General features: G+C 43.0%; 1 protein-coding gene across 2 annotated transcripts in view; it reads right to left on the minus strand.

Moving 5' to 3' along the window:
- Nucleotides 1-22,634, minus strand: part of SCYL2 (SCY1 like pseudokinase 2) — a 1,629,773-nt gene extending 1,607,139 nt beyond the window's left edge. Inside the window, exon 1 of one of the 2 annotated variants that reach the window (XM_069629360.1) lies at nt 22,529-22,610. The gene's annotated coding sequence lies outside the window, so the exon portion shown is untranslated. Of the gene's footprint in view, nt 1-22,528 lie in introns of both variants that reach the window. The other variant, XM_069629361.1, reaches the window with a different exon arrangement.
- Between the last annotated feature and the right edge of the window lie 493 nt (nt 22,635-23,127).

A 23,127-nucleotide genomic window follows, 5' to 3' on the forward strand; every position in this document is an offset into this window, starting at 1 on the left:
ATCATCACGTTTATGGTTGCGGTCCAAAGAAAAATTCACCAGAGGCGCTTAGTCCACTTTATTGTGTATGCTGCTCTTGTTGGTGCGTATTTTTTCTCTGAGTCTTGCCAATATACATAATTTTGCACGGGCACCAGATCGCACATATGACCATTACAATGATGCAATTTGTCAGCGCTCGTTGCTGCCATAGTGTAGTTAAACCCAAATCGCATTATGTGCTTCTCCTGGTTAATATACAGCATCTGCATTTACCACAAGGTGTGTGCCCTCCTGCTTTTTCGAAGCCACATATTTCTGGTAGGCTAATCTCTGTTTGTGGGGGAAAACGGATATCACTTCTTGTTAAAAAATCTAAGATTTTTGCTGCTGTTATATGCATAAATTGGAGGAGTAAGACTAGACTTTTCCTTTCCAAATACTCTCTAGTTTTCAAGAATAATTTTTTTGATTTTGTCGGACAGATTATTGAAGGTGCTAAAAAATACTAGGTTTTTCGTGTTCTTATTCTTTGGTCTGTACTCTAATGCATCGCGGATGTTATTAGAAGCTCTCCGACACGCTTGTCTAACTAATTTTGTAGGATATCCATGATGGATACATTTTTCCTTCAATTTAGCTGCTTCAGGTTAAACAGGTAAATGTTAGAATGTTTCTGCTCAACCTGAGAAATTGACCAAACGGTAAATAGTTGAGTGTTTTTGGGATGAAAGCATTCCAGTCTGTAGTTTTATGAATAGGCTTAACCCAAAGTTTTTTCGTAACCTCATCGCGGAAAATTGTCGCACCCAGAAAGTTAACTTTTGTGTTACTGAATGTTGCAGTAACCTTAGGAAATGTGCCTTGCTCATTCAACCACAACACACAGGTTTCAGCCAAAGTCATGTCTCCTTTCCAGGTGAGCACCACATCATCTATGTGCGGTTTCCATACTCTGATATAAACGTTATATGGGTTTCAATCTACATATAGTTTACTTTTTATTTCCAGTGTCTCAACATAAAGGTTGGCTATATTGGGTGCTACAATAGCACCCGTCGATGTCCCATGTACCCGTTTGTAGAAATCATCCTGAAACAAAGTTATTCTCCTTGAGAGCCTGCACTGCCAATCTCCCTCTCCGTCATTCTACCGATGAAGCAAGTGTCAGTTGTTGCTTTTACCGCCACTTTCATTCCCCCTCCCACTTCTGCCATGACTCCCACACTGACTCTGGCCTTGCTAATCTTCACTTCTCTATCACCGACATCCTTGCCGCTGTCATGATGATCCGCATGAAGCCGCCTGCATGCGCAATACCTGGTATGACTCATACCAGGACTCTCTGAAACGCAAGTGCAGAGTTGCCGAGCGGAAGTGGCGGGCATCAGGCACATCCTCAGAAAGACTGGCCTGCCGCCTGCTCCAAAGGCAATATAGACTCTCCAACTCAAAGAAGGCGGCCCATATCCAAGCCCACATCTCTGGGGCCACTAACAACACGGGCGAACTCTTTAATATTTGCAAGGAACTTGCCAAGCCTACTGCAGTCTCCACTTCTCCCCTGCCATCCTCGACTCTTTGTGCCTCACTGGCCTCCCACTTCTTAAGCAAACCTCGGGACATCCTATCCTCACTCTCCTATACACCCTCCCTCCCCAGCTCTCAGGACTCCCTTGCCCTCCCCCTTCCCTCCTCCTCTCCTCTTTCTTGCCCATAGTCCCGGATGAGGTCTCTAGACAAGTCCGCTCTATGAAAGTCTCCTCCAAACAGATGCTCCTCCAGAATTATCAAGGACAACATTGCCTCCCTTATACCAGCCATGGCCGATTTCTGTAATCAGTCCTTTGCCACTGGCTCCTTCCAGCTACCCCTCAAGCACTCCCTTGTGCATCCTCTCCTCAAAAAGCCCTCTGCCGACCCCTCCTTCCTGGCTTACTGACACCCTTTCTCCATTACCCACTTCCTGGGCAAAATCCTGGATCTCCATTACCCACTTCCTGGGCAAAATCCTGGAGAAGCTGGTCATCGCCCAATTGATCCAACACACTGAATCTGTTGGTTGTCTCCATGGCCACCAGTCTGGCTTCAGAGCAGCCAGAGGCACGGAAACTGCTCTACTGAACACCCATGAAGACTTGCTCTCAAATCTCGATTCCAACTCCCCATCCATTCTTATCCTTCTGGTTCTTTCCTCTGCCTTCAACACAGTCAATCATGTCATCCTGATAAATCGGCTCTGTGACACCCTTGGCATCATGGTCTTGGCACTGGACTGGTTTATCTCATTCCTCTCCGACCAACCTTCCTGGGTTCAACTGGGCCCTTTTCTCTCCCCTATCAAACTCGCCACCTGCGGAGTCCATCAAGGCTCTATCCTCTCGCCATGGCTCTTCAACATCTACCTTGCCCTTCTGGCCCACCTGATCTCCTTCTCTCCTCACTTGCAGTGTTATGGAGACGACATGCAGCTCTCCTTAAAGCTTCCCTCCACTACCTCCTCTTCCTCCTCGCTCATCGGACTGTCCGACTGCTATTCAGGCATGGTGTGCTGGCAATGATCTCTTCCTTAATGCCAATAAAACTGAGATCGTTCTCATTGGGATCCCTGTTCCCTCCTAACCTCTGGTCGCCCTCTATGGGTCACCTCCAATCACTCTCTTTTGAGGCAAAACATCTTGGTGTCATCTTTGACTCCTCTCTCTCCTTCTCTACTCACATCGCAGACCTTGCCAAGAAGGCCCAGTGTCAGCTGGACCTCCTCATGGGGCATTTTTCCTTTCCTCACCTTCCCCCAGAAACTCAGCGTTTACAGAGCTCTGGTCCTCTCTAGGCTGGACTACTACAACAGCCTCTTCCTCAATCTTCCCTCATCCCTTTGCAACCTTCAACTAATCCAAATTAGGACTGCAATACTTATCCTTGGCCTCAAGCCCAGGGACCACATCTCTCCAGCACTAAAATATTTCCACTGGCTCCCGGTTGCTGCTAGGATCCAGTTCAAGACCCTCTGCATCATCCACAAGTCTTTGAGGCCTGGTACCCCGCTACATCCAACTCTCTCTCCCTAAATACCACCCTGCTAGAGCCCTTCGGTCTTCTAGCTCCAACTCTCTGCAGATCAGACACTTCTCTAATCAGAGAGTGGGGGTTAGATCTCCCTCTTCTGCAGGAGCTTCCCTCGGGAATGGTCTCCATGCCCCTCTCAGGTTTGAGCCAGATATCATTAAGTTTCAGAAGCTCCGCAAGACCTTCCTTTTCTCTTCTTCCTTCCCTCTGCCCTGCTAACTCCTCTGACTGCTGCAGTGACTGGCAGTCTGGTTCCCTCCGAGTTCTACAGGGCACAGGACCCTGCGCCCACTCCTCCCCCTTCCTTGCACTTAGCATGTGGACCCTCATCCCATGCATTCCCTGGCACTTGCCCACCTGGCCTCCCCATAGCACTCGCCTAGCCCCTTTGGCCCTCCCCCCCCATCCCATTACCCACTTTTTCACACTCTCCCTCCCTTCCCCACCCTAGCACTTCGCATTCGAGCAGACCGCCACCCCCTCCCTTGCACTTTTATTACTGCACTTGCACAATCTGAATGTCCGAATGTCACAAGGCCTAGTAGCACTGTTATTGTTATCTTTCTTCCTTGCCCCCCCTTTTTTTGCTATAATGGCCTAGATACCTTCCACCAAGTTGATGACTAGTGTAGTATCTTGCAAATAGGATTGTATCTCCCATACAAATGGTCGTAAGTATGTGTCTGCAAACTGTGATAGGGGTTCAAGTACCGAGCCGACTCCAAATACAATTGGCCTGCTTGGAGCATGGGGGGGGGGGTTATTAAAGTTGTGTGTACTTTGGGCAGGTTATGCAATTTTTAAATCTTGGATTCTCTTTCACCAGGAAATCGGATTCTTGCTTACTGAACCAGCCCCTGTGTTTTGCTTTCTCTGTAATAATCCCTTTCGATGATTTGTGGGATCTTCCTCCAGTCTCAAATACCACATGGCATCCTGTAGTTGTCTGAGACATTCTCAAATATAATCTGCTCTGTATAATAGGACAATTGCCTGCCCTTCATCGGCTCTGCATATAACAATATCAGAGTTGTTTTTTAAGGTTGCAATATTGATATTGATATTTTATTTCTATCACGCTCATACACAAGTGTTTCAGAGCGCGGCAAGGGAAGGGGAACAGGGGAGAACAAAACAACGATCTTACTAGAACCAGTGACATTGAGAACGTGCAAGTGAATGGGAGGGTGGGAGAGGGGAAAAGTGCATGGAAGGGGGGAGAAGTGGAGAGTGCGGAGCAAAGGAAAAACAGATAATTAATAAATAAATAGTGCAGCCAGCAATTGTCAAGTGCTGGGTTTAAGGCAGCAGACAGGGTAGGTCTGTTAAGTGCAGGAAGAGAAAAGAAGGGGGGGGGACTGTATGGATACAGATACAGACCCCAGTGGAAGGGTTGGCCCGGAGGCAGTGCGGAAGGGTGGCAGAGTGAGCAGGTACCTGGGCCAAAAGGACAGAGGGTGGCCAGGTGAACGGTGCCAAGAGAGAACAGATCAGCAGGGGAGAGGGGGTGTGAAGGCAGAAGCAAAGAGGAAGGTCTTGAGGTGCTTCCGGAACCAAGATGGTTCTCCTCAAGTTTTAGAGCAGCAGTGAGGCTGTTCCAGAGGGAGGACCCAGCCGAAGACAGAGATCTACCCCAGCTTGCTTCTTTGAAAAATGACTTACCCTGAGCCTTCCTTTTCGTCTTTAAAAGTATTGACATAGCCATTGAGCTTTGCTTGTTCTTCCCATTTGGCAACATCGGCCAGTACTTTAATCTCAAACACATGTATTTCTGCCGAGTGGGGACTAGCCGGGGGCATGAAAATGGATATATTTCTTAAGCCATACACGTTTTCCTCTCCAGTGAAATTGTTGTTTTCAAAAAATTGTTTCTCATGAAGTGTTTGAATTCAATCCTAAAACCAAATTTGGTCATGTACATAGGTAGTCACGAAACCTAGACTCTAGTACTGTCATTTCCTTTGCATTAGGTTCATAATTGGAGAGATTGATTACAATACACTCCTGCTTCTCATTATCCGTGGTTTCAACTCCTAGTCTTGTCCTAAAAAGGGTCTTTCGTTATATGGTCTACGGCCTCTTCCTCTATTCCTGTGGCCTCCTGTTCTTCTGTTTCTGAAATGACCTTACCCCTCTGGAGTCCCCCTCTCATATTTGACTCGAACTCAGGAGCTCTTGATTCTTCTCCATAGGTCTCGTCACTGGACCTATAAGATGCGTTGCCAAACCAAGCTCTTCTGCCACCACCTTGTCTGGTCCAATCTGTATTTTCTCTAAAAATAAACCCTTCTTTTGTATAAGTGAAGGCCTTTTCATGGCTGAAATTTGCCAAATCTTTTTTCCTTCTATGGATTCTATCTCTTACAGTGTACTCCTTAAATGCATTCATCTCATTCACTATTTCGTCTAGCTTCTTTTAAAATGTGTCGCAAGGGGCTAGTTGTTTGATTTCATCTTCTAGTTTTGTTAGTTCGATTACTATATTCTCGGACATAACTTTTGTGGGGTCAATGATCAATATTATACAGTCCCTGACACATTTATTGGCTATGTAGCTCCACTGTATGATGCATTTCTTTTTATCTAGGAACACTCTAGGTTTCTTAACTACTAGTACTTGGGGTCATTTTCCATTCCTTAAGTATTCCAATAGTACTGTTTCATAGTGGAAGTAGGTTGAATGCCTTCGCCAAATAACAAGGTTTTTGCCAATAGTTCTGCGATATACCTGCCATCATAACTAAGACACTTAGCTGCCATATTGGATTCCGGAGCGTGGAAAGGATGCCACTGTGTGATCCTGGTCATGGTTTGTAGTGCACTCTTTAAAAAGTCTCACGACCACACATCTTTATTATTAACATACAATGTAATACTTAATTATCACATTTCATTGTTCCAGAATCTATATTTCTATAGAATTGAATAAAAAGCAACATCAATATTAGTGATTAACATACATGTCTCGTGTCTACATACACAAATACAATTCTTCATTAATTTATGAATCAATCATAATTTTTTTAGTTTAAGTCCAGCCAATACATTTACAACTGGTAGAGCTCCTTATGTTCTGGTTTCCTTTTGTGCTGTTATTCAAATACTCTTACTGTGTGCCCATGCCCAATATTTGTTTTGTACGTTAGGGAATCTATCCCTCCCATGTGAATTTAAATTTGCATTTAGACACGAGACATGGATGTTCGATTCTGGAACAATGAAATGTGATGATTAAATATACAGGTTGAGACTTAAAGGAATAGTGCGTTAAAAAATGTTTTTGTCCCAATCGTTTGGGCATGTGGTTTTAAGCAAACTGTGATTGATCGTAAAAACATTTCCTATGCACCTTTCCTTAGTTTTCCGCATTTTTACACATGCAAAATCAACAAGCGGTGCGCATCCATCTTGTGCTAATCTTATCCATGGATCGATCGCACTAAGTTCAAGTGCCCCTGCGGCACTCAATCATATCACCCGCCCCTGAAGCTGACATCACTAGACGCGTATGGGCCATTTCACAACACCAATGCACGTCTCGTGTCAACGTTCTCTGTGCGCCAGTTAATGATGTGTCTCCATGGAAATGGCAGGACGCCTCTTTCCTCAAATATAAACAGACCATTTCTCATCAGACAAAATCAAAGTTGCTTTTTCAATCGTTTCATTGTTTTTTTTTTTGTATAGCCTGTAACTCGTTTCTGCTGTGTTCAGCTATCTTCGTTGCTCAAAGCTCCTGCAAACAGATACTTATATTAGCATTACTATTTTAATTTTGTCATTTAATGGCAACAATACAGCACTACTAGTATGAGCCGGAGTATTCTGAGGTGGAATTAGTTGATAGAGAAAGATGCGGAAACAATGGGGCATCGGACGACAGTTGGGAAGACGAATCACTGGATCCTTAGCCAGAGCCTAGTCGCATGAAGACGTTTCCACCTGGTGTAGCTGCAATCGGTGCAAGGTCATGCCAGGAGAAGAACTGCTGTTGCAGAGAAATCTTTTGATGCTTGGCCTACATATCATAAGAAGACACACCGCCGCTATGTGTTACCGAGCTGCATGACTTCAGGGCAGCCTGCCTCACAAGGTCCGTGTTGAGGATTATGATGGTGCCTATGCAAAAAATGTGTGCAACAGTTCGCCCTCGCAATCCAAGTAATGAGATGTAATGTCACTTTGACCGCTGAGGCCACTAACATTTCTTGTTTGTCTCTAATATTGTTGTAACTTTGATCCATCACTGCCAAATGAATGTAGTCTGCCAATTGAATACATTTCTTGCGCTTTAGGGAAATCAAAGTGTTCATGTTATGTGTCTTTCACGTTCAACTAAGAAACAATATTTCTCTGTGCCCCAAAAGTTATGGATTGCATGGGTGTTCACTTTTGAAATGTTTCTACAGTTTCTACAGTTCTACATAAATGTTTCTACAGTTTCTACAGTTCAAAGCCCAAGTTGATTGATCCATGAAGTAACATTGTATGGGCAACTATGCCATAGGATACAGGGTCCATTTTCAAGTAAGGTTTGTACACTAATCAGGTTCATTTAAATACAGTATGTGTGTTTCTCTTCCACAGGTGGTACAGGGTGGTGTCCTACCGTTCATTTACATGGTGGCTTTATGGGAGGCTTTGATTCCGCGTTCGACCAGTAACACCCACCTGTGTCGTTGGAGCCATTCGCACCAAATTTCCCAGTGACAGCAGACAGTACAGGGGATTTCCCCACACTGCGCTGCATCCCGAAGTATACAATGTGTAGAATATTTGTGCCATCAACATCAGCAACAAAATAAAATACAAAAGAGCCTTTATGAATAGTTGTTTCAATTTTTCAGTGAATCAATGACACGCTCACTTGTTTATGAGGGACATAAAAGAATGGTTGGTGCCCTTTTACTCTCACCTCCTCTGCAACAATCCATCCCCCCTCTGCTATCAATGGCAGTTTGCATGTGTGGCCGTGCACTCCCAAGGGGACTGGCACAGTGGGAACGGCTAAGGTGCCAAACACCTACACACTTCAAAAGTATCTTCCGCACATGGGCCATTGTTCACATGGCCTCCCCAGACCAAGTGTCTTTAGGCTCCCCTGAAGCAGACCCCGGCAGAAAGATGTCACACATTTGCATACACACCCACTTTTCTAATCCTTTATAAACCCCTTGATATTCATCCGCAGAACATCTCTGAGCACTGGAAGTCAACTCTTGATTGTGCTACCTGTTCTCCTGCTACTAACTCCCCTGCTTGCTGAATCTAATTGTTTGGTAGTCAAGGTAAGGGCAGGTCACCTACTAACGTCACTATATTCATCTCTTCCTGATCTCAAATTTTCTATATATTTCGACCGAATTTACCCAATAGTGTAATGTTCATTCATCTCAATGACTTTACCATTGTCTAACGTTTCAAGTGTTCTGATCTCGATATATAGCACAATTCATCAGTGTCCATTGTAATAGAATCGCATCTTTCTCCGACCATGTCTATCAGCACGTTCCCTTTTGATGCATGAAAGTACATTCAACGGACGAGTAACACGTTACGATTTGCATTATACCAATCAATTCTGTATGAAAGTTATCCCAGTGTATACTCGACTACGCTACACAGGTTTTTTGCTTCTTTGACCAAAACAAACATTGCATAGAAAACTGTGATATAATTCCATCACTCTCATGCATACAGTACAATTTTCTTTGTAATTATTTATACTTTTTTTAATACAGATCTTATAGATTTTTCAAGAATGCCTGCTTGTATGGTTTTGGGTTGCCAAGGAACCATGTCAAAAGTCAGGGCACAATCCTGCATACATTCCAGAAGGATATTGATTCAATAAGAAGATGGGTTCGATATTGTGGTTTTGCGGTGGACGAGATTGAAAGTAGAGCCCAGGCTGTCTTGGGAGACTTGAGGGCTGATCGATTCAGCATCTGCAGCCTGTACTTAACCCAGGATATGTACGACCACTCGAAGTACACAAAAAAAGCTTTGACCCAGAATGTTTCGTAAATTGCTTCCAAATGCAATTCCAACTCTAGTGATGCACACGCTACCTCAGGTGAGTCCCGGATGATGAATTAGCTGTAGGCGCTGGGGTACTGAAAAGGTAACTTCATGAACTGATTGGTACTTCGGTGTAAATGTGTCTTACTAAAGTTGGCATATTTACCAAATTGTATTACATTTGAATTATACCACATTTTACTATACATCTGTCCCTGGTTTATGGAGCCTCAAATGAAGTTATTATGACCATGGAAAACAATGCATAGTGCCCTTCACAAGAAGCATAATGTTTTCGTAATCGGTTGCTTGACATGTCCATTTTTTTTAGAAAAGCATACTGACGCACGTACAGGCCCTCGCAAGTGACGAAACCACTGACACGTCCAGTGAGCCCTACAGACTTGCAGAACTTCATATTTGTGACATCTTCCTACATATCTAATGCAAATCTAATTTTCCCTTTTACCACTTCATGACAATGCACTGAAAATGAAGGAGCAAGATTCTGCATTCATTAATTTTCAGGAGTCAAAATTAACTTCAAGCACCTATCAGGTAATTTTATTTCACTTTTCAATTACAAGAATGTATTATGGTTGGAATTTCAAATAATGTAAAATCGTTTATGTTTCCTGTCTGTTTACACTACGTGTCATTTATGGGTTTCTCTTTATATGTACAATTGTATGCATCCCATTGTCTCTGTTCCGATTTGCTGTTTTCATCCGTACTAAAACAAGTACTGTGTTACAGGGGGATGCTGGTACTTCGACTACAATTACATCATCCTTTGCAGCTGGTCAAGAGTATGAGGTATGCGTACTTACAGTTCCCTTGAATGAAAGAAAGTAAATCCTACATAGGATACTATTAGACAGTGACAATCATACAAACGTGCAGTGTTTCAAACTTTACACTTCCTAATGCAGAATACATTGCGAAATGTTTGAGTGCAACATGACAATCAGTATGTTTTGCATGGTGATCTCCGATCAAGTACACTTGCCATCAATCGGGTGAAATTTGAAATGTATCTTTGACCAAATGACGTACACTGTTTGCGAGGGTATGTGTGTAAACACTGTGTGCGAGGTAAGATTTTAATTTCCAATACGATTGACTTTTGTTTTTCTTTTAATGAATATTCTATTCAAGGAATGTACACAAGGTGTGGAATTAGAAGTGAAGGCACATGGATCAGAAGTGATGGATCAGGTTGCTGGTGCGGTCATTAAAGAGAAGTCCACGGTTTCACAGAAAATCAAGAAAACAAGGGTAACAAACAATTTAGTTTTCTAGAAGTGTTTTGGGCTGGTGTTTTATTCATAACATGTTTTTGCATTTAAAGTGCTATATGCTGTATGTGTGCTATATATTGAACATGTTTTTACAACACATCTCCTAGAGACCCAGAAGGAAAAGAAGAATAAAGACACAGACAACAAATGAAACCAAAGATGTCGCTTGCCAAACAGATTTCACCATGGAGCAACTACTATTTGAGGCACAGCGTGGCCAGTCAATAAGACTCGTGATGCTTATGTCCAATGCTCTGAAAATGAATTGAATGTGACCGGCAAAGCCAGCAAAGTGTTCTTGGACCATTGCTACAATGTGAAACTCGACAAGATGAAACTGAATATAATGAAGATGCATTGGAATTCCTTGCAGACCACTTGACACAATCTACACCCGCAAAAAAAAAGGTCCACCCAATAAACATTCAAATTTGACTGTTTCTCCAAATCATGTGCAAATAACACAAGCTGAACTAATAGAGACTGAAGCTTCAACGCAATTGACCGATGAACTTGCCAAAGATCTCGACTTCACTTTGGCTAGTTCGGGCAATTGCTCCACCACAGTTGAGTCACAAACCACATTCATGCAGGACGGTTGGCTAATAAAGGAGGAAAAATACATTGTATTCGACAGCTGCCTGGTAGACATTATACTGATGCTGAAATGTGTCCATACATTCAGGGGGAAAATATGCGGGCAGCAATTGGTGCATGTGTCTCGTGTATTACAAGGCACTAACCTGAAAATCCAAGCCAGCTGTGTCCACCTCAATCATAAATTTTCATGGTCCGCACAACCGTTGCAGGGCAAAGTGCCAGCAGGAAATCTATGTTCAGCAGCTTTACTTTTCAGGGGGTCTACTTTCAGTAAAATGTCCAGTTTCTGTCAATTTGTGGGAGTTCAGTTCCTTGCCTAAAACCCAGTACTACAAATTTCAAAGGGAATTCTTATTCCCTGCTATTAGTCAAGCATGGAAAATTGAACAGATGTCAATTGAAAGCACATTCTCTGGCAAACGTTTCAGGCTAGCTGACGACGGACAGTGTGATGGCCCCGGATTTTCAGCAAAGTACTGCACATACCACTTTCAAGACATGGAAACTAAAAAAAATTGTGAGTTCGGAGATTGTGCAGGTGTCCCAAAGTAAATCCTCAGTGGCCATGGAGAAACATGGTTTCATAAAATCCCTCGAACATCTTCAATTGAGGTGAATGCAAATAGACCTCATAGCCACTGACAGACATGTTTCAATAGCCAAGGCCACGAGAGAGCAGTTTCCGAACATTAGTCATCAATTTGATGCATGGCATGTTGCCAAATCAGTAAATAAAAAAAAAATAATAATCATTGCCTCGCATTTTTCTATCAGTGATCTTCCTTTCAGTTGATAGTCGAAATGTGGAGATGTGGGATAGTTCAGATTGGATCGATAGGGCATTGTTGATGGACATAAAACAAATAATGAAGGTGTGGAAATCTGGAAAAAAGCAGCATTGTGAGAACTAGGTGTCGGATATGCGGACACTTTCTTGGTACGAAAAGACTCAGACCATTCGACAACATCGAGAAACTGAGTACGAGGAAAGATGGGTGTCATTTGGTGATTTATTTGGATAAGGTGTAGGTTTTTGATGTTGGGGGGGTTGGTAGGGATGTATGTTTCATTTTGTTTTCGTTTTTTGTGTTTTTGTGTTGTCATGTCTAGTTATGGATGTGGGGTTGGGAATACTTTGATTTCTTTTTGAATTGCTGTTAATTTAGTAGTAATATACATTTTGTTGAAATGGTGTATATGAAATTATCTTCATCTTGTTCTCATTTTGATGTTACTCAGCTGTACTGTTTTCATTTTTATTGCATAATTATTAAATAAAGTTGGAAAAAAAATAATAATAATCACAGCTGCTGGTAAAAAAAAGGGTTCGGAAAATATTTTACAATGGTCTCAGTCTTTGAGCAACCATCTTTGGTGGAGCTCCAAACTTTGTGATGGGTCTGTGGAAATTCTACTTGAAAAATGGCGCTCATTGATGCACCACTGCTCCAACATTCACTCATGGACAGAAAACCAACTTTTTCACGAATGTGCACACGGAGCGTTATCGGAGGAGCAGGAAAGCAAGAAGAAGTGGTTGGTGCCATGTTCACCTCCACACAAAGCTCTTTGCAAGATTGTGTATGACAAAACTCTTTCAAGAGACCAAAAGGGACTAACTGAATTCTGTCACACCAGAGATTTGGAGGTGTACCACAATACGTGCCTAAAGTACAGGTCCAAAAAGTTGCATTTAGGCATAGACGGTATGCAAGCCAGAACATTGATAGCCGTATCAGCACATGATGAGAACCTGGGTAGAGAACAAACGAGAACTGCCAGAAACTTTGGGATGCTTCGTTATACCTTGGCCTTTGCAAAACAAAGCAAAAAATGGGTGGCAAAGCCAATATACCAGGAAATGGAATTTGATTTCCCACTTTGACTGTGTTGGCCATGCATAGTCATAGAATGGATCCTGATTTTGTTCCTAGGACACATACAGTGCCACAAAACATTGCAAACGAGCCCTGTCCACCTAAAGCTGAACAGTTGACTTCCCGGTATAAATGATTTGCAGCAGTGTTCTTAATGTGCTCACTATAACTTTTGGGATATGTTCTCCAATGTTTGTACATTGTACACCAACAATGGAATGCTTTAAACTCGAATTTCAATGCTACAAAAAGTATTAAGAGTGTTTCATAATGCAGATTTAATCCGGTTTATGATTCGTTCATTTATATCTTTTTCCTTCCCTTCATTTATATTACTGGTCCTCGAATGATAACATACATGTCTGTGGTTGCTAGGTGCCTGTAAATCCCCCTGCTACACCCAAACCACCTCCACACATGCAGTGCATGGTTCTGGCGTTGATGGCCTAAATTGTCTTTTGAAATGTACCCTATTTTCCCCTTTCCCCCTTTCCCCCTCTACTGGACAGGATCATCTGCCCTGCTTGGGTCCTCAGGAAATAGGTAGACGCGTGTTGCTTTTTGGGAGAATATATTACTACATGGGATAAGGGCTGAGATGTGGGTCCTTGACTGATCAGGGCACGGGAGGGTCAGATGGATATCAGCATGAAAGTAACTGTGGGGTCTGAGCTGGTGGGCTCAGGCATGGCGGGGTGGAGGTTGTTAGTGCACGGGAAGTTCAATGGAGATGAATGGGCACTTGGATTTATGACATGTCAGTGTATCACGTTATCCACAGAGCACGTTCCTCTGCGAGAACAGGGAGCGTGCAGACGTAGCAATGGGGAGGAGATGGTGTGGGCTGGCTGAGCAAGCCGCTGTGGATGGGAGAGCTGCATTTGCACAGAGAGATGGATTTTCAGCCTAGTAGAAAGATATAATTCGGACTATTCGAAAATGTTTTCCTAATTCTGGGCTTGAAACTATAGTGTATGTGTTATATGAGATGGGGTGTGGTGTAACGGAATGTCGCAGAGGTTGGCTACGCCTCCCCCCTTGGTTATTACATATGTTATGTTTCGAGAGTGACGAACGAGGGGAAGGGGGCAAGGATCGTCTACTTCCCAACACTAGTAAGATTGTTTTCTTGGTCTTCCCTCTGTTCCTCCTGCATTGCGTCGTTGCACCTTGAAGAACTTGTGCATTGGCGCGTTATAAATGCAATATAATATCATCATACACCAGACTTTCAGTGGCTTGTATTATCTGTTTTACTGACCCTCAGTGTAACTGGTGGATGCCAGCAAACAATTCATGAATTTTTTCGAACATGTTTCGAATGCCACATTGGTTGCTCCCATGGAGTGAAGGTCACTTTGTTTGATGTTGCTTGTGGAAAGTTCAAACCGACGCGTCTTGTACAGTAAGTTTTAGATTTATGACTTTACTTCACAAAAATGAAAACCGACCAGGCATACACGCTCGAAAGAAGCTTCAATTGTTTTTCGACCTTGGACGAAAGGGAGGATTTGCTATGGCTTGAAGGGCAGAAGGTGTTGAATACACACAAAAATGATAAGATTCACTGTTTTAAAACTGGACATTGGAACTTTTATTTTCATTCTATGGACACTGTTGTTCTGAGCGGACACTCTGCGTTACACCAAGAGAATGGAAATACCAAATATTATGTAAGTTTCACTATTCAGTTTGAAGACAAGTTTATAGACGGACAAGTAAAGGTTTCATTTTCTGAGAGGTATTGCTTGCTTACATTGTTATGGGTTGTTGGAGCATATTGTGACGAATATTCATCGATGACCCGCAAATACAACCTGTATGCAGGCTAGTGATATCTAAACCACTTCGCCCCATGGCATGTCAGTGTGTGCTATAATATCTGTATTATTGGATAAGCCGGGTGCAGAACATTTTCCAAGGGGACTTGGTTTGCTTGTGGAACTTTGATGTTGCCAGTTCCGTTACATTTTTTTTTTTTTTTTTAAAAGGTAGCAGGCGCCCCTTGCTAAAAATAACATGGCATGATAACCTGTTATGTGTTTTTTTCACACTTTTGAGTGTCCGCAGCTGTGTGTTTCTATTGTTTGTGGTTTGTGTTCGTTATTAGTTTTCACCCGGTGCAGAATTACAGGGTAAATGGATAAACTTGAATAAAGAACGGCTACTAAAATATATTTTTATTATGTTTTCTACACAGCTACAGTTTGCTGCTCTGTGAATGCCATCGCTTCCAGATACCGACAAATGGTTTCTTCAGCCAGAAGTGGCAGATACGCCTAAATGGATGGATTTCCATTACGCTGATGTGGTACGATCGCCCGGGACCGATATGCCTTATTGCGGTACCAGCGACAAGGAGCAACCTGTCATCATTTACGGTGCTCTAGCAAGAAGCTAATGCTGAAGCTTTGCGATTCAAGGTGCGTCGAATACGCAGCTACTCCCGAAAGGAACACTTTGTGCCTCATGATAAAGTTTTGATATTATAACCCAAAGACTTTCAATAATTGCTTGTAAAGTCAAATCATTGGATGTTCTCCGAGCGTTTTAAAAAAAATAAAAGCACACTGTAAATTGCAGAGTATTGATGTTGCCTTTAAAAATGTCTATTCCGATTTGGGACACGCTGTGCTTTGAGAGGATGTGTGTGTTGATATTCCGGGTTCTGCGTCAACTGGCGTTAAGACGTAGGTGATGACTGGGTGTGTTTGGCTACGCGGCCCACTAACGTCATGAAAATAGTTGGAGTATATCGCTAGGAATAGTGATGTCAGCTTCAGGGGCGGGTGATATGATTTAGTGCCGCATGGGCACTTGAACTTAGTGCGATCGATCCACGGATAAGATTAGCACAAGATGGCCGCACCCCGCTCGTTGATTATGCATGTACAAAAGTGCGGAAAACTAAGGTAAGGTGCATAGGAAATGTTTTTACAATCGATCACAGTTTGCTTAAAACCACATGCCCGAGTGATCGGGACAATAACATTTTTGAGCGCACTATTCCTTTAACTCATTTATTGTTGATACACATCAAAGTATATCTTTTCTCTTTGACTTCATGAATTAGGAGCAATTGGCACTAATATGCAACATGTTTTGTATTAAACGAGCATTGTTGACAGGTGCAATACACATTGCATCTCAATAGCTGCAAAACAAACATATTTACTACAACCTGGGGCAGGCATCTCAGGTGCACCTGTTTGATGCACTGTAATTAATAGTGTGGTTGGAGGTATTACGTCAAGTCAGGTTGTGGATGCATGATACCCTAGAGGTGTGCTCAGGAGTTATGGTAGTTACTAACCAGATAATCATGTTGAATTCCCTCCTGGTGATAGTTTGTGGATTCTGAGGGAGCCAAATTCACTGACGGATGTTCCAGAGCCAGTAATTAAATTTGTACAGAATGAGCGCAGGGGGACACAAAATGAGAGTTTGGCAAAAAAGGATCTCCCCACAGTCTGATCCATACCCACATCGGCCTCAGGTGGAGAAGAGATAGTGTAACTAGTGCATATTGGGAATTTGCAATTAAGCCAGTGCAGTAAGAGTTAAAACTAGAGGTAAGGTGGCAAAATAATGCATGTCATGCTAGCTGGGCCAAAGTAGACATTCACATCAAGGATTAATTACCACAGTATCATTTCTCCTAAAAATCCTCGATAGGGCTGCATATGTACAAATTCATATAGGAAACAAGAGTGAGTCAAGGCTAGCTCTCCCTTTGATGCTGGGTGGATGTTGACAGAGCTATATATAGTGTAACATTATTAGATCTCACTAGTATCACACACACAGAGTTAAAACAAAGTTTATTCTAAAATCTTTGCAATATTATAACATAAAAGCCAAGACAATACAAGAACAAAAATCATCTGCATGTGGCAGATCTAGTAATTCAGAATGTCTACAATGCTAGATGAGTCAGGGTTTTATGTGCTACAGATAGATACATGGCACATATCAAATTGTCAATTTGTCTTTGCTTTTATGTTATAACATTGTAAACATTTTGGATTAAGCTTTGTTTTAACCGTATGTGTGTGATACTAATAATGTTACACTATATATAGCTCTATCAACATCCACCCAGCGTCAAAGGGAGAGGTAGCCTTGACTCACTCTTCTTTCCTATATAGATTAACCACACCCTCACGAGTCAGGCCCCCGTAACCATAAAAGATGGTTCCTGTGCCCATTTATTGATGACGACATACAAATTCAGGCATACGTTGAAGACCACCACATCTAAAGAATACGCCAATCAGGTTTCCGCCCTAGACACGGCACAGAATCAGCCCTCCTTGACCTAAAAATGAAACTTGACTCTCTTAAAGATTAAGGTAAACCAACCCTCATACTTCTCAGCAGCCTTTGCCCTGGTCGACCACGACACCCTCTGGCCACCACCTCACATCCTCCGCTAACTTCTCTCTGGAAGCCACGTCCCGGATCAACTCCTTAGCCAACTGAACCATGAGAGTCTTACCTGTCCTTCACTAAGGAAGTGAATGCAATAGCCTTCTCGGCCGCTTACACCACAAAACTCATTAATGCAGACAGACATTTCCTCTCCCCAGCAAACTGCCTAACCACTGCAAGAGCAATCATTGGAGCAAGATTCGACTACATGTCCTTCTCGTGGGAACGTCACAACACAACTTTAACAAAATCCAGATCATCCAAAATAATGTCCTCCGAGAAGCATTGAAAATATCAAAAAGGAGACCATATATCAGACACCAGGAAAAATGTCCACTGGTTACCTGTACATTTTTCAAAAGATCTTTACATAGTGCAAAAATACCTCTCCGACACGGGCCCCCCCCTTACTTATGCCAGAAGATTCATGGAGCCACCTCCACCAGACCAGTAAGGGCTGTCTATGCTAACCGACTAAAAATGCCTAAAACTAAAAGATCCAGAGGAGCAGGCTCCAGCTTCCAGTCAGTGGCTGCTAAACATTGGAACTCCCTTCTGCCAGAACTGAGAGCAGAGACGTCCTACTGGCCCTTCCGTAAAGCCCTCAAAACAGGGATATTCGCCTAAGCAGGACTTCCATCTACCGACCCCCAACTGTGAACACCAATCACACAATGTATTTTTTTTCTCTGAGCGTGACACGTTTTTCTCTGGCGCTCTGATGCACACGGGTGCTTTACAAATGTATAAATAAATAAGGCCAACATTCCAGAAGGGCAACAGTCCATTATAAGGCCTGTATGCAAAAGCAGCCTTGCATTTAAGCATAGGCTTTGAGGCATCCCTGCTGTGCCTAGGTGTGTACAAGTGATGAACAAACGAGCAGGATAGCATACACTCTTCCACTCACTACATGGGCCCCACGCAGCCAGGTTTTATGAATTGGGAAAGTTGAGAAGAACTATCCAACCTCTTAAATCGGGGTGGCTCTACTGGGCACAAAGCCCTGGACCAGGCTGCCTCTGAGTTCCTGAGATCTGTTGCGTGTTTTATAGTGATAGCAAAGGTGGTCTGAGAGGTTGAATTCCTCTCGGCCTTGAGGTTGGTCTTTTATGAGAGTTTATCTACAAAACCCGGTCTTGCTCACCTTTTTTTAACCTGGCCTGCAGTTAGCTTGTCCTGTTAAGAGGTTAGCAGGGTTGGAGAGGCTGCCTTTGAAGGTCAGAAATTGTGACGTGGCCATTTTCCTGGACAGAGTGCCTCTAAAATGTATTAATTATTTGGGGGACCAAGGAGAGCTACATTTCACGCTTCCCCTGCTTCACAACCCTTGTGGACCTTGTCCAAAGTGACATGACATTGCAAATACAACATAAAGCATGGCAGAATACCGCATGACATTACTAGTTGCATCATAACATGCTTGTTTAACTAATCTGCCATTATGTTTAAAAATAGAAGGGCGGGTTGGATGGGAGAAGGAAAAGTAACCATACAAGTAGATAAAACAAAAATGAGCAAAACTCTCTCATCCATGACGTCATTACTGGTTTGTCAAACTCCAGTGAAGAAAGAAAAGTTGTTCATAATAAGTAAGGTGGAGAAGTTCTTGGACATTTTGGGCTGTACAAGAGAATATTTAAACATAGTTCTGAGAAAGATGAATGTGTGATTCACTGTGATAATTGCATTAGCTCCCAGCGAGCAACTGGAGCCAATTGGGAAACGCTACAGAAGCTGGCCTGGACGGCGGCTCCGCGGTGCAACTGCTTTCGCGTTTCATCGATAATGTCAGCATGGGCAGTGCCAGGCATGGGAGGGTTAAAGCCCCCCCACTGTGACGCAGCAGGCATCACTCTGCTGTGATGCCCAGCCTGGGTCAGACGGCAAGAAACTGACATTTCTCCCCTCGTAGAGAGGTGCATTTACTTAAGCAAATCCACGGCTGTCCTATGTGAGAAAACGGTAATTGAAGTGAACCAAAAGCCTGCCATGGGGATATCAGTAGACTCCCCCCACAACCTTATGTTGTAGCTAAAGACTTAACTACTGGCTTAGCTTTGACATGGGCCCATGCTTTCAATAATTAGCATTAACAAAAAACAAATGTTAAAAGTGTATTTCTGTGCACTAGTATGTATGACTGAATGAATTAGTGCATGCATGCTCGGAAGTGTGTAAGTGGGTTTGTATAGACTAGAAGGTGTCTGCAAGTGCACACATGAATTAATGCAGTGTGAATGGTGTAGATCGGTGTGACTGCGCTTGTCAATGAGAGCATAGTGTAACTGTTCTGGGTGCTCGTGTGAATGACAGATCAGCTGTGTGGGTACTGGTGTGTGGGTGCGTGTTTGTGTGTGTGTAAGCTGGGGCCTGGGGCATTGGAGCATGCACATTTTTTGACAAGAACATGGAATGTTTTACTGTCGTTTTTGGGTAAAGGAAAGCCAACTTAAGTGTTTGTATGCGGTTGGAGGGGGTGCTACAGTGGGTCTGGCCTGGCCGGGTCTTACTGTGGCATGGAATGTTGGAATTGCATTGAGGGTAAAGCCAACATGAGGGTGCTTACATGGGGGTAGGACGTTTCCTTCTTTTGACTTGGCTTTTTATTTTTTATTTTTTTTTTAAATGGTGTTTAGGTCAAAGGTAACATTCTTACATGGGGGGAATATAACATGATGAATGCACCATAAGTGTTCTTATTTGGGTGGATTTGTGTAATGATAATATGCTATTTATATAGCCCTTTCGCCAAAGCGCTGTACAGAGAACATATTTATATAAAATGTATCACCCAACCGAAGTTTGCACTCATTTATCGAGCTTTGTAGTACGAAAGGCTGAGTTGGCCTTCACAGGATTTGAACCTGCGAATCCAACAAGAGCATGTTTTCTTACTGTGACATTGCAGTTTATTACTGGTGTTAAGGCCAAAGGCAACATAAGTGTTCTTACATTGGGGTGTGGGCATTCGTGCAGCCTGTAAGGCAATGTTTTTTTTACTGTGGCATGACATCTTTTACTGCAGTTAGGCAGCAAATACAATATGATGAGAGTTATTATATGGGGAGTGGTGGATTTGTCTAGCTAGCAAGGATAGGTTTTCCTACTGTGGCATGGCTTTTATTTACTGGCATTAAGGCAAAGCCAACAGGATTATGTTGTTACATGGGGACAATGGCATCTATTGGCAGAGCTAGTATACATGTTTTGTTCCAGAATCGATGGACAAAGCAAACATGTGTATTTTCCTATGTGGAAATAGGGGCATATATAGGTGCACCAGAATGGACATGTGGGTACAATTGATATGAAAATGCTTTTTACACTTGCAAAGTATTGGCATACAGTGGGCAAAGGCATTATGAAAATGTGTTCGAAAATTCTCTTGCGCACTGTTGATGACTTGGCATCTAATGGGTTATTTAGATCTTATCCTACAAAACCAATTGTAAACTGTGTGGCTTTTTACCTAATTCATCACAAAACGTGTAATATAAAATGCACTATTTTAACCAATTATTTTAAATCATTTCTCAAGGGGATAACCAGCCTTGATTGGTTTGCCCTCCCTCACTGGGCTCTGTCACTCCTGTGCATTTGGCTGAGGGCAGAACAAGTGCCCTTCCTTATGTGGGCCCTACTCCATTAGCTCCATGCCCCACTTGTTACACAATCGTGGCCACGCCTCTGGTGAGTTGGGGTGAAAGATGCATCTAATGGGCCAAAGGAATCCTGGGCTTGGGAAGCAGGCCAAAGGGGGTGGGTCAATAGCGCAAAAGGTTTAATGCCCCATCTCACTAACAGTTTTCAAAACTGCCATCCAGCCCCCCCCAAAATGTTGAGGCTGGCTCCACCCCTCAAGTCAGCAATGATGGCGGAGCTATATGGCTCAAAGAACAGTGCTCTGAACCGTGGCGGGGTACAATATGTGGAGGGAAACTGTGGCAGCATGGAGAAGGTTGATACTACAAGACGCACCATATGTACCACACCCAATTTTTCAGGTATATGTTACAAACAAAAAAAATATATTGAGTCCCTTGTGCTGGTAGGCAGAGGGTATGTATAAATAGGTGGTGGCACACGATAACACAAATAATGTACCCGAATCTATCTGAAAAGTTAACATATGCCTGTAAGAAAGCTCAGCGGGTTGATCTCTTACTGTTGCGATCTGTGTCTGATCTGCAGGTCGCAGGTTCGAATCCCTGCATGCAAGGTCAACTCAGCCTTTCATTCATACGAGGTCAATAAATGAGTACCAACTTCAGTTGAAAGATAATTGTAAGTAAATATGTTCCACGTGCAGCGCTTTTGCTAAAGTGCTATATGAATAGCAAATCCTTATTACAAAAGAAGGGCTTCCCATGACCAATGACAAATGCAGATGTACAGGATAGGAAAAGGTCTCAACCACCCACAACGGATAGCCATGGCGGCTAGTACCTCAAAAGCAAGAACTCTGACAAAGAAGAATATGTCTAGGAGCAATGAAGGTTACTGTTAAGTAATTAGAGCATGTACTATAAGAAAAAAGCGCTTCAGTCATACTTTCAGATTTTGAATTGCAGCAATAACGACTGCAACATGTATGCGTATGGACCTTTTTATTAGCTTTTTCATATAACAAACACGATGGTTAGCGAGTTCTGTGCTTTTTTTTATATAAGACATGCTTGGCACACGTATCTCACACATTAATATTCGAAACCACGTTGCTTTCCGACAAATATACCTATTGAAAATGAACCAGTAGATAATAAAAGCGGATACTGGGGACAGTAGACACACTTTGTAATTAACTGCACCCCAAACAACAGGAATAGCCAAAATTATAACTTTTAGTCAAGTTTACAAAGTTCCCCAAGAGATATCCTACAAAAGTCGTTCGTTTTCAAAGATAAACTGCACTAATAACGTAGTCCTATTTGTGTCCCAAGCAATTATACAGCCCTAGACAATTACACTCACTGACAACTGACCCACGCTGACTTGGTGTCTCCACTCGCCTGGATTGTGCAGAACTTTACAGAGGACAAACCCTGTGCTACCCCTAACGTCTGTTTTGACTACACGCAGGTGACAAGTATATTACTTAAGGTGTGACACATTGTGTCTATAGAGCTGCATTTTCAGAGACACTCACACTCCTTATCCCCTATAAGCATATCAACACATCGGGAGACCCTTCGGCGGTTACGAAGGCGAATGACAGGTGAAAATAAACACCGTACTTTTTGTACTGACCTCTCTAGAACGAAAGCAAACGCTTTATTTACACGGCGGAGTCTAGAGCTCATCACAGGAAGCGGCGTACGGAAGCGAATCCATCACGTGACAACACTGCCAGCTGGAATCTGCGCACGCGCAGTGCTACACTCCACGGCCCTACCCACTACTGTCACAGCCGGCTTGCTGAATGGTCAACGGGTTCAGGTGGCGAAAGGGGAGGGAGCGCTCATTGTTACGATATCGGCTACGGTTAGTACCTTATGGTGCCTCCTTTGCCTCGGATTAGAGTATGTCCCAAGTTACACATGCCAAAACTCCACCCAGTAAGAATCACTGAAGATCACCTCCCAGTTCAGAGCCACATGATGAGCAAGGAATTATGGGGATGCAAATGAGCCAAAATGCAAGTATTTTACTCCACCAAATTGTATTTGAGGGCACTACTGTTTTATACAACCCAAGACAGAGGTTTTTCAAGAGTGCAGGCAACTACATCTCAGTTTATCCCTTATTAGATACCATCAGCACATTTTCTGATAGTTCTTCAGATGGCTCCTGGACTGGGTCTGGGTGAAATAGAATAAGGACGCGTAGCCGGAGGGGTTTCATATGTA

This window comes from Ambystoma mexicanum, chromosome 12 (assembly GCF_040938575.1).
Source record: "Ambystoma mexicanum isolate Mex_15411 chromosome 12, UKY_AmexF1_1, whole genome shotgun sequence".
Lineage (NCBI taxonomy): Eukaryota > Metazoa > Chordata > Amphibia > Caudata > Ambystomatidae > Ambystoma > Ambystoma mexicanum.